This window comes from Rhinolophus sinicus, chromosome 6 (genome assembly GCF_057876585.1).
Source record: "Rhinolophus sinicus isolate RSI-liver-muscle chromosome 6, RSI-T2T, whole genome shotgun sequence".
In the NCBI taxonomy this organism is placed as follows: domain Eukaryota; kingdom Metazoa; phylum Chordata; class Mammalia; order Chiroptera; family Rhinolophidae; genus Rhinolophus; species Rhinolophus sinicus.
This window is the reverse complement of record NC_142506.1, coordinates 33,272,195-33,280,906: the sequence shown is the minus strand read 5'-3', so window position 1 is coordinate 33,280,906 and position 8,712 is coordinate 33,272,195.

Sequence of the window (8,712 nt, the reverse complement as noted above, 5' to 3'; positions counted from 1 at the left end):
GGTGAAGCAACCACTCTTTTCCTTTTCGAAGTCTTCCTTTCCTTGGAAGCTCATGAGTATTAGGGTCCCACTCCTCTATGAAGACTTTCTGTTTGCCCAAATCGCCTATGAAAACTTTTCTGGTGCCACTATTGGGCACTTAACCCGCTAGTTTATAATGATCTGCTTGTATGACAACCACATTTTCACACTTGGCACACTGACATCCCGCATCGTCAGGATGGGCGAAGTCACTGTGTTACCTGTTATTTCTTGCCCACACTCCATGAACAACATGGATTGCCTGTGGCTCTGGCCCTTGTCATCTTCACTCTGGGACTGCTCATAGAGCAGTCTCACCTGTCATATTGCCTGTTTCCAGGTAGAGGAGGAAAAAACCTGGTAATCATCATTTAACTCTTAAGACTTTTACCCACAGGGATTCTGATCATATTTTATTGGCCAGAGCAAGTCACTTGGGGACTTCTGGGTTACACAGGACAGGGATGTCTAATCTTCCTGGAGGGAGGGGCACCACAGAGAGGGAACCAGATTATTTGGTGAACAGGTCAGTAATACAATTGGCCACATTCTATTAGGAAACGTTTCTTCTGCTGAATTTGAACTTTCATTTCTCAACTGACAAACAACCATTCTGTGATCTCACTTGCTGATGCTGCCAATTTCATCAGTGTTGCCCTCTTAAGGAACTGTTTGTACAAGCACTTAAATATTTTATGGCATTTTAGCCTTTACTAATTTCTAACCATGGATGGAAGATGGAAAATTAAAATGCTGATATGAGTCATAAGAAACATAGATCTCATAAACTTAAAAAACTTGAGAGGAAGACTTGGGCATGCCAGAAGTTGTGAATATCTCAATCAGTGTTTCCCCGAATAATCTAAGCTGATTGACTCTGCTCATTTGTGAAGGAAATAAATCAAGAAACTTGTAAAAACTAGAGTAGTATCATCAAAACTTGTGTTTAAAATTTGGATGTAATTAGAAAGATTTTTAACTCTCCGAGAACAGAAACTATTGCATCAACTTTTGGACACTCTGGTTCAAATATGTGTATTTTCAGGAGCACTGTATGTGGGGGCTACCTGTATTAGCTGACATTTTAATGTAGTGCTTTATATACATGCTTTGTTTCCCCAGATTGTAAATCCCTGAGGATAGGATCTAAGTGGCAGGGTGAAGAACAGAATGCACTCAAGCCCTGCAGTGAGACCATCCTGGATCCAAGTCCAGCCTTGACACTGAGTAGCAGCAAGACATTGGGCAAGTGACTTCAAGTCTCTGAGCCTCAGTTTTCTCACCTGAAAAATTGGGATTTTGATACCTAATTCACAGGTTTGTTTTGAGCCTTACCTAATAATATAGGTACAACACTAGCAGGTGCTACATAATGCTACCTTTGTCTAAATCTATTTACTATACTTACTATGTGCCAGGTATGTAACAAGTTTTACTTTGTTATAACCTCCCAACAACCATAAAAGTAGTATTATTATTCCCACAGTCTGGCAAATTATGTCTTGAACTCATGCCCTTTTATTACAAAATTCTACAAACTGAGAAAGGGGAGATTAACTGGTCTTACTTCTACATGACCTAAGGCATTGCAAGATTCTGCTTTGCTAGATCATCAAAGAAGATAAATTATACTTGATAAAATTTCAGGGTTACATGTTGCATTGCTTAGATAATTTGCCTGCTTGCTCTCAGTCCATTCCCCATCCTTCCCCATGAGCGAGAGAGAGAGAGAGAGAGAGAGAGAGAGAGAGAGAGAGAGAGAGAGAGAGAGAGAGAGAGAGACAGAGAGAGAGAGACAGAGAGAGAGAGACAGAGAGAGACAGAGAGACAGAGAGACAGAGAGAGAGAGAGAGAGAGAGAGAGAGAGAGAGAGAGGAGCTCCCTCGCTATAAAAGTTTTAAGCCTCCCTCATTATAGAAGTTTTAAGTCCCCTCACTATAGAAATTTTAAGTCTCCTTTACCCTAGTTTCTTAGCTCTTTGGCCCCTGGTTTTAATCACTCTTCTAATCAATTTCTAAATCCTAAATTAAAGAGTGCTCCTAGCCTAAATCACAGAATGTCTCTCACCCCTGCTTCGGGTAAACATTCCCCCAAGCCATTCCAGACCTAATTCTTTGGATAAACAAACACCATCCCAGAGACCAAATGGGTTTTAACACTCCTCCAGGCCAGTCCATACCTAACCCCTGGGTAAAATCAAGATAATTGGGCCTCAAGTCCTACTCCGGGAGCCAGCGCTTTTAATTTATTTACTACTATCTGTCTCTCCTCATCTAGTGGCCGTCAAAATACAAATGTTGTCCCAGCGAAGCTTCCAGTGCACCCCGACCAAGAAAGAAGGACCCCTTTTTATTATTTAAGATCAGATAGGGTGAGAGTTTCGTGAAACCTCATTAGGTAGGAACAGCTCTACCTCTTTCTCAGCTTGAAGCAGATACAGAAGAAGAGACCTCCTGTCCCTCAACTCCCCACAGAGATTTATGGGTATCACATCTCTCAGGAGAAATAAGGCAGGCAGTTAGAGACAGATAATGTGGTCTCTGCATTCCTGCACATCCAACACAATCTGTGGGGAGCATCAACGGGAGACCTCTCAAATTCTTCCCTTATCTGTCCTAACCATTAGCCATTGTGAGGTCATATGCAGTAAAGGGCTACAATGACCTCCATCTCACCCTAGCTTCATAATACCATCATAATAATATCATACATATGCCTGGTAGTTCATTAATATCATTATAACAGACTGAATTGAACTCTGGGAAGAGACATGCACAGGCTAAGAGGATGAAGTAATAGCCACTCATTAATCACAGGTGTCAATCAAGTGGTCCAGCATCTCAAGGGGAATAGAGAAAAGAAATAAAACCACCAGACCCCCACTAACAAAGGTCCTTGAGTGGCTTTTCTTAGTGCCCATCCCGCTCCTAATTCTTCGGAGGGTACTATCTTTTCTAATAAACTTTTTCACCACTTTACCTCTGTGTCTAATTCAATTCTTTGCCCAAGACGCCAAGAACCTGGACCCCGCGCCAAGGAGGGCCCATCCTCCGGTGACGTAGCGGCTAAGCTTCCCAGCTTTCCTCCCCGAGGCCCGGGTTTGACCCCGGTTGTGGGAAGCTAGCCCAGACTCCAGCTGGACTCCTCTGGGTTCGACCCCCAGTGTGAGAGCTAAGCCAGGACTTCTCACCTAGAAGGGCTCCATTCTCTGGTAATGTGTGTGTGTGGTAAAATATACATAACATAAAATTTAGCCTTTTAACCATTTCTGAGTGTACTGTTTGGTGGCATTAAGTACATTCACAATGTTGTGCAACCATCACCACCATCCATTTGCAGAACTTTTTCATCATCTAAAACAGAAATTCTGTACCCGTTAAACATTAACTCGTCATCCCCATCTTCCTGCAACCTCTGGTAACCTCTATTCTACTTTCTGTCTCAATGAATGCAATTTGCCTATTCTAGGTACCTTATATAAGTGGAACCATACAATATATGTTCTTTTATGACTCGTTTATTTCACTTAGCATAATGTTTTCCAGGTTCATCTATGTTGTAGCATGTACCAAAATTTTATTCCTTTGGAAAAGAAATATTTTATTATGGTAAATAACGTACCATAAAATCTATCATCTTAACCATTTTAAAGAATATAGTGCAGTAGTGTTAAGTATATTCACATCATTGTGAAACAGATCTCCAGAACTTTTTCAACTTGCAAATCTGAAACTCTATAACCATGAAAAACATCTCCGTTTCTCTCCTCCCCTGAGCTCCTGGCAACTACCATTCTACTTTTTGTTTCTAAGAATTTGACTACTTAGATGCCTCATATAAAAGGGATCAGACAGTATTTGCTTTTTTATACTTGCTTGTTTTTCTTAGCATAATGTCTTCAAAGTTTATCCATGTTGTAGCATATGACACAATTTCCTTCCTTTTTAAGGCTGAATAATATTCTATAGTATGGCTAGACCACATTTGTTTATCCATTCATCTGTCGATGGACACTTGGATTGCTTCCACCTTTTGGATACTGTGAATAATGCTGCTACGAACATGGGTGTACCCCCTGCTGTTTTTATATGGCAGGAAAGTATGTCTCGCAGGCCCTTTGTCAGCTGGTGTCTGGGAGTTCAGCCAATGGGAAGCACTGGCAGAAGACCGGAGGATGGGGAGAGGCCAAGGCATTTCTCTTCTCTCGCTGCTTGGGAGGCATTTCCAACAGCAGCAGCATGTCTAACAGTAGCTGTACCACCTCTGTTGGTCAGCCCTTCCCACCATGGTCTCAGTTTTAGCTAGGCAGGTGGTGGCAGCTTCCTTTCTACTTTGGCCAATACCTGGGTTTCCTCTTTGTCACTTATCTGTCTTCTCATCTGTCTGAAATTGTGGTGTAAGATTTAAGGTTTCTTTCAATGGTAGGACAAAACACAGTGACACTCAGGTGGATGAAAGGCAGAACTCATTGTTACTTATAGCTCCAACCAAGAGAAGACTGCCAGGCAGGATACCTGGGGATAAGGTAACAGCTAGTAGGAACTGTGGGAGGTGGCTTATATATGGCATGTGGGATGAGGTTAGCTAGGTTTAAAGGTCTTCCTGTGGACTGAGTATTTTGAATGTTTCCATGGACCCAAGAAGAAAGGGCCCTAGGTGTCGGGGGTGTCTGTCCTTGGATAAGTATGTATTGTAACCTAGGCATATAGAGTGTGATAAGGGAAATAGTTGGAGTGTGGGTTTAGCAAATGCTTGCAAGGGGGAATTGAGAGTTTTTAGCTATGACTTCAAAACTGGGTCTAGATGGCACTTGTGAAATATTTTATTACAGCAACAAATTCTCCGTATTACATTTTCTCTGTATGAAATATCCAGAATGATTTCTATTTTCCTGACTGGACTCTGACTAATACAGACGTATTTGATTGCATTCCAAATCTTTAAACATTGATAAACTATGTAGAGTGCCATATTAATCTCACTATTAATAAGAATACTGTTGCTTTATCGTTAGCCACACCACCTACCACTAACGACTTCCTCTGCCCAAGTTTGGAGGCAGGGATTGTCTTGTGCATTCTTTCTCACAACCCTTAGCCTAGAACCTGACCAAACCCCAAATGTGTGCTTTAATAAATCTATGATTAATTACATGGGTCTCTGAGAGCACATCAATCATGATTTCTGACTTCTACCTTGGCTGCAATTCAGGGCTGGAGACAGCTCCACATTCTGACCTTCTTAGTCCTGACCCCCAACCTGGGACAAGATCCAGATTCTTTAGTGAATCATCTGGCATACTACTTATTTTCTTCCACACACTCCTATAAAATTGGCATTTATCACAGCCTCCATGAAGCAGTTCTTTGTTATCTGACAGAAATAAGAGACAACTCTCACTTTTCCTGCTTGTTAGTTTAGTTTTGTATTTAATTTCTAAGAAAGGTATGGGACCTATCTCCAGGACCAGCTTCATGGACATGTGACCTGAGCAGTAGCACAGGATCCCTCACTCAGATAGGCCCACACCTGGTTTAATGTTGCATTGCTGCCATCTTGAAATTCTTCATGCTTTTTAAACAAGCGGCCCCACATTTCCATTTGTACTGGAACCCATATATTATATAGCCAGTCCTGCCTATCTCATTTATATATCCCTTAAGTTTGTGATATTAATTTTCATGGACACATGTGGGTTTAATATTTATAAACGCTTCAGTAGTTCAGAAGTTCCCCAGTTTCCTCAGGAAATATACTCCAAATACCTCAGTGCAGCATTGCATGAAAAGCTTTTTAATTTTTATTACCTTCTGCACCTACACTGACACCCCTAAAACTTTCTCAGTCCCCCCTCTCTCTCTCTACTTTGCCCGCCTTCCCTTTATATGTTAACTCCCAGCTATTGTTCTACATGCTGTCTCTAAACTTCACCAGCTGCATATCTTGCTCCCATCCTGCACGGGGTGGTCTTCTGTCTCTATCCCTGCCAACTCCAACTTATCCTACAGATCTGAACTTAGATGTCACAAACTCTGGAAGCCCTCCCTGATCTTTCCAAAGCTGAGATATGAGGCTCTCACAACACCCTGTGCTAAATATACCATAGCACTTATATTGCTATTATGTTATTTTCTGTTTACTTCTCTGTCTCCCTCATTAAATTGTGAACTCCTTATAGATAGAGACTTCCTCATGTTCTCTGAGGTGGCAGCCATGCTCAGCTCCAAGGAGGCACTCGATAAGTTCCCATTCACCAAATACATGAAAATGAACGCACAAGTCCCTGGTTTATTTAGAGAATGCATGAGGAGACCTATACGGTTTTCTTTTGTCTCATCTAGAAGAGCAGCATTTTCATTATTGAAAGACATTCAACAGCACTCTTTGGTATAGGAATGTGGATTGCTTTTCCAATTGTCAACGAAAACATCCAGCCTAAGAGAAAGCTTATAAGAGTTTATTTGAGCCAAACTGACGACAATTGCCGGGAAGCAAAATCTCAACAGATTGAGAAAATGCTCCGCGAAATGGCAGTTTGTAGCTTATTTCATACATAGAATCAAAGGAGGAAGGTTACATGAAATCCACTGGTGATAGATTAAAGGGGTGGGAGAAAGCAAAGTGGGGAAATGTCTGGGATTGGATAAAAGCAAATTGGAGAGACAGGTACTTCTTTCACATAGGTGGTACAGGATGGTTAATAGTTCTCATAGAGATGTTAATCAAGGGACAAGAATAATAATGAGGGATTTTTTTACTTTCCTGTTCTGGTCCAGAAAAAGGGATAACTGACATTCCAAGGATGTCATTTTAGGTGCAAGAAGACAATAGACAGGCCCACTTAAAGGCACAGATTAATTTTATGAAGAAAGCTAAAGATGTGACTTCCGGCCATGGCCCACTTAGTTATGAGATTTTTTTATGCTCATGCCATCTTATGTGGTTATTTTCAGACTCCTGAGTTTGGCAGGTTTAATATGTGGCCTCTTTTCCATCCACACAACACATTTTTCCTTTCCACAAGAGCTAGACAGTAGCTTTTTAAGTTTTTCAGCCTTTGAGAGGGATCCTGAGGTCTTTCCTGGGACAGACCCTTGCCCAAATCATGGAGGAGGCTTAAGTGAAACAGACCTTCTTTACCTCAAAGACTGTGTGGCCTTATGCAACTCTTGGAGCAAGTGTCTCTGCCTTCACCTTTCCTGGGCTACGTCCTATTGACCCTTTTCAGGGCCCAACCGAAATGTTAAGTACCTAAAGTTTTGATGTAATTAATCCCTCTCTGTCTTGCAATGGCATTTTGTTTTTATCTGTAAGGATACTCGGCACATATTCTGATTAATGTCATAGTGACTTGTGAACTAGAGTAGGTGATAAATTTTGAGAGCAGGAGCAGAATGTTCTAATCTTTGTAGCTTTTTAAGTCTATGTCTTACACACAATTGCCACTCAAATTATCATTGGGTAATTTGGATCTCTAACTGAGAGATTGATATACAATTCGTCCTAGAAAAGCAGAATTTTGAAAAAGGAAGGACAATGGCTTTATCTGATGGAAAGAAAAATTTCCCCCAACTCATTAGAAAATAACTGAACTTGGAAGAAAGAGGTCAGGGGAGGATACAGGAAGAGAAAAAATTGGAGTACAAGAAGACAAGGGAAAGGACCTGGGAGACAAAAAGGTTGCAAGTCCTAACATCCTACAGGTAAGGAGGGTTTAAAATTTAGTAATTAAGCCACCACTGAAACAATGACAAATTGGATGAGGAGAGTTACTGAATTGCAGGGCAACCTGACCAAGGGAATGGAGGCTATTGTCCTCTGCTCTAGCAAAAAAGGAGAAAGTTGGTCCCAGAAAGCTGAGGCTCCTAGTGAGACAGTCAGCATGTTACTAGGTAAACAGGGAGGTCCCTGGTGGAATAAACAAAAAAAGCAGCCATATCCTGAAACTCCAGGTTCTGGAATGTCTCCTTCACTCCAGGACAGAGATATGAGAATAAGCCTTGAGGTTAATAAATTATCTCAAATCCCTTTTGTCCAGACAAAGGAGCAGATCTAGTAGATAGGAATAGGTTATTTCATTAATACGTTCAGCATGGGCAAACAGGACAAATCTAATAGATGAATTCCGTTAGAAGGCTCCAGCCCCCTTCCCTAAGCAGGCAGGGGAAAGTATAAAAGTAAAAGCCTTTTGCCTTGGCTAATGGGCTGCCCAGTTTCAGGTACTCCCTCCCGCTTGGGAGCTGCAACCTCTTCTCCTGCCTCTAATACACTATCTTCCTTTACAACTCCTTGCCTCTCCCTGGTCTGTGTGTCCATTCTTCGGCTTCACGAGACACAATCCTGGCCCACACCCAGAAATTGCTGGCAGATCCTACATCATTTGGAGGCTTGTGTCTGGAATTGAAGGAGAGCTTTTGAGTCGCTCGTCTAGGGTCTCTCCCCTGCAAGACTTCCCCAACACTCCCTGCTGACCTCAAGATATCTTAAGGTAAGAACATGGGCCTCTGCCTCTATAGGATGTCTCTTGTAACTCAGGATAAGCTATACTGGCATTTAGTGTTGTCTGTCATATCATCATTTTGGGATCTCTTCGAAGCTTTAAATCGCAGATGGAAGTGTCCTGATCTCCACCCCAAATCTCTCTGCTGTTTTTGTGATCTCTCCACCTGTTGTTGATTATTCAATAATCGT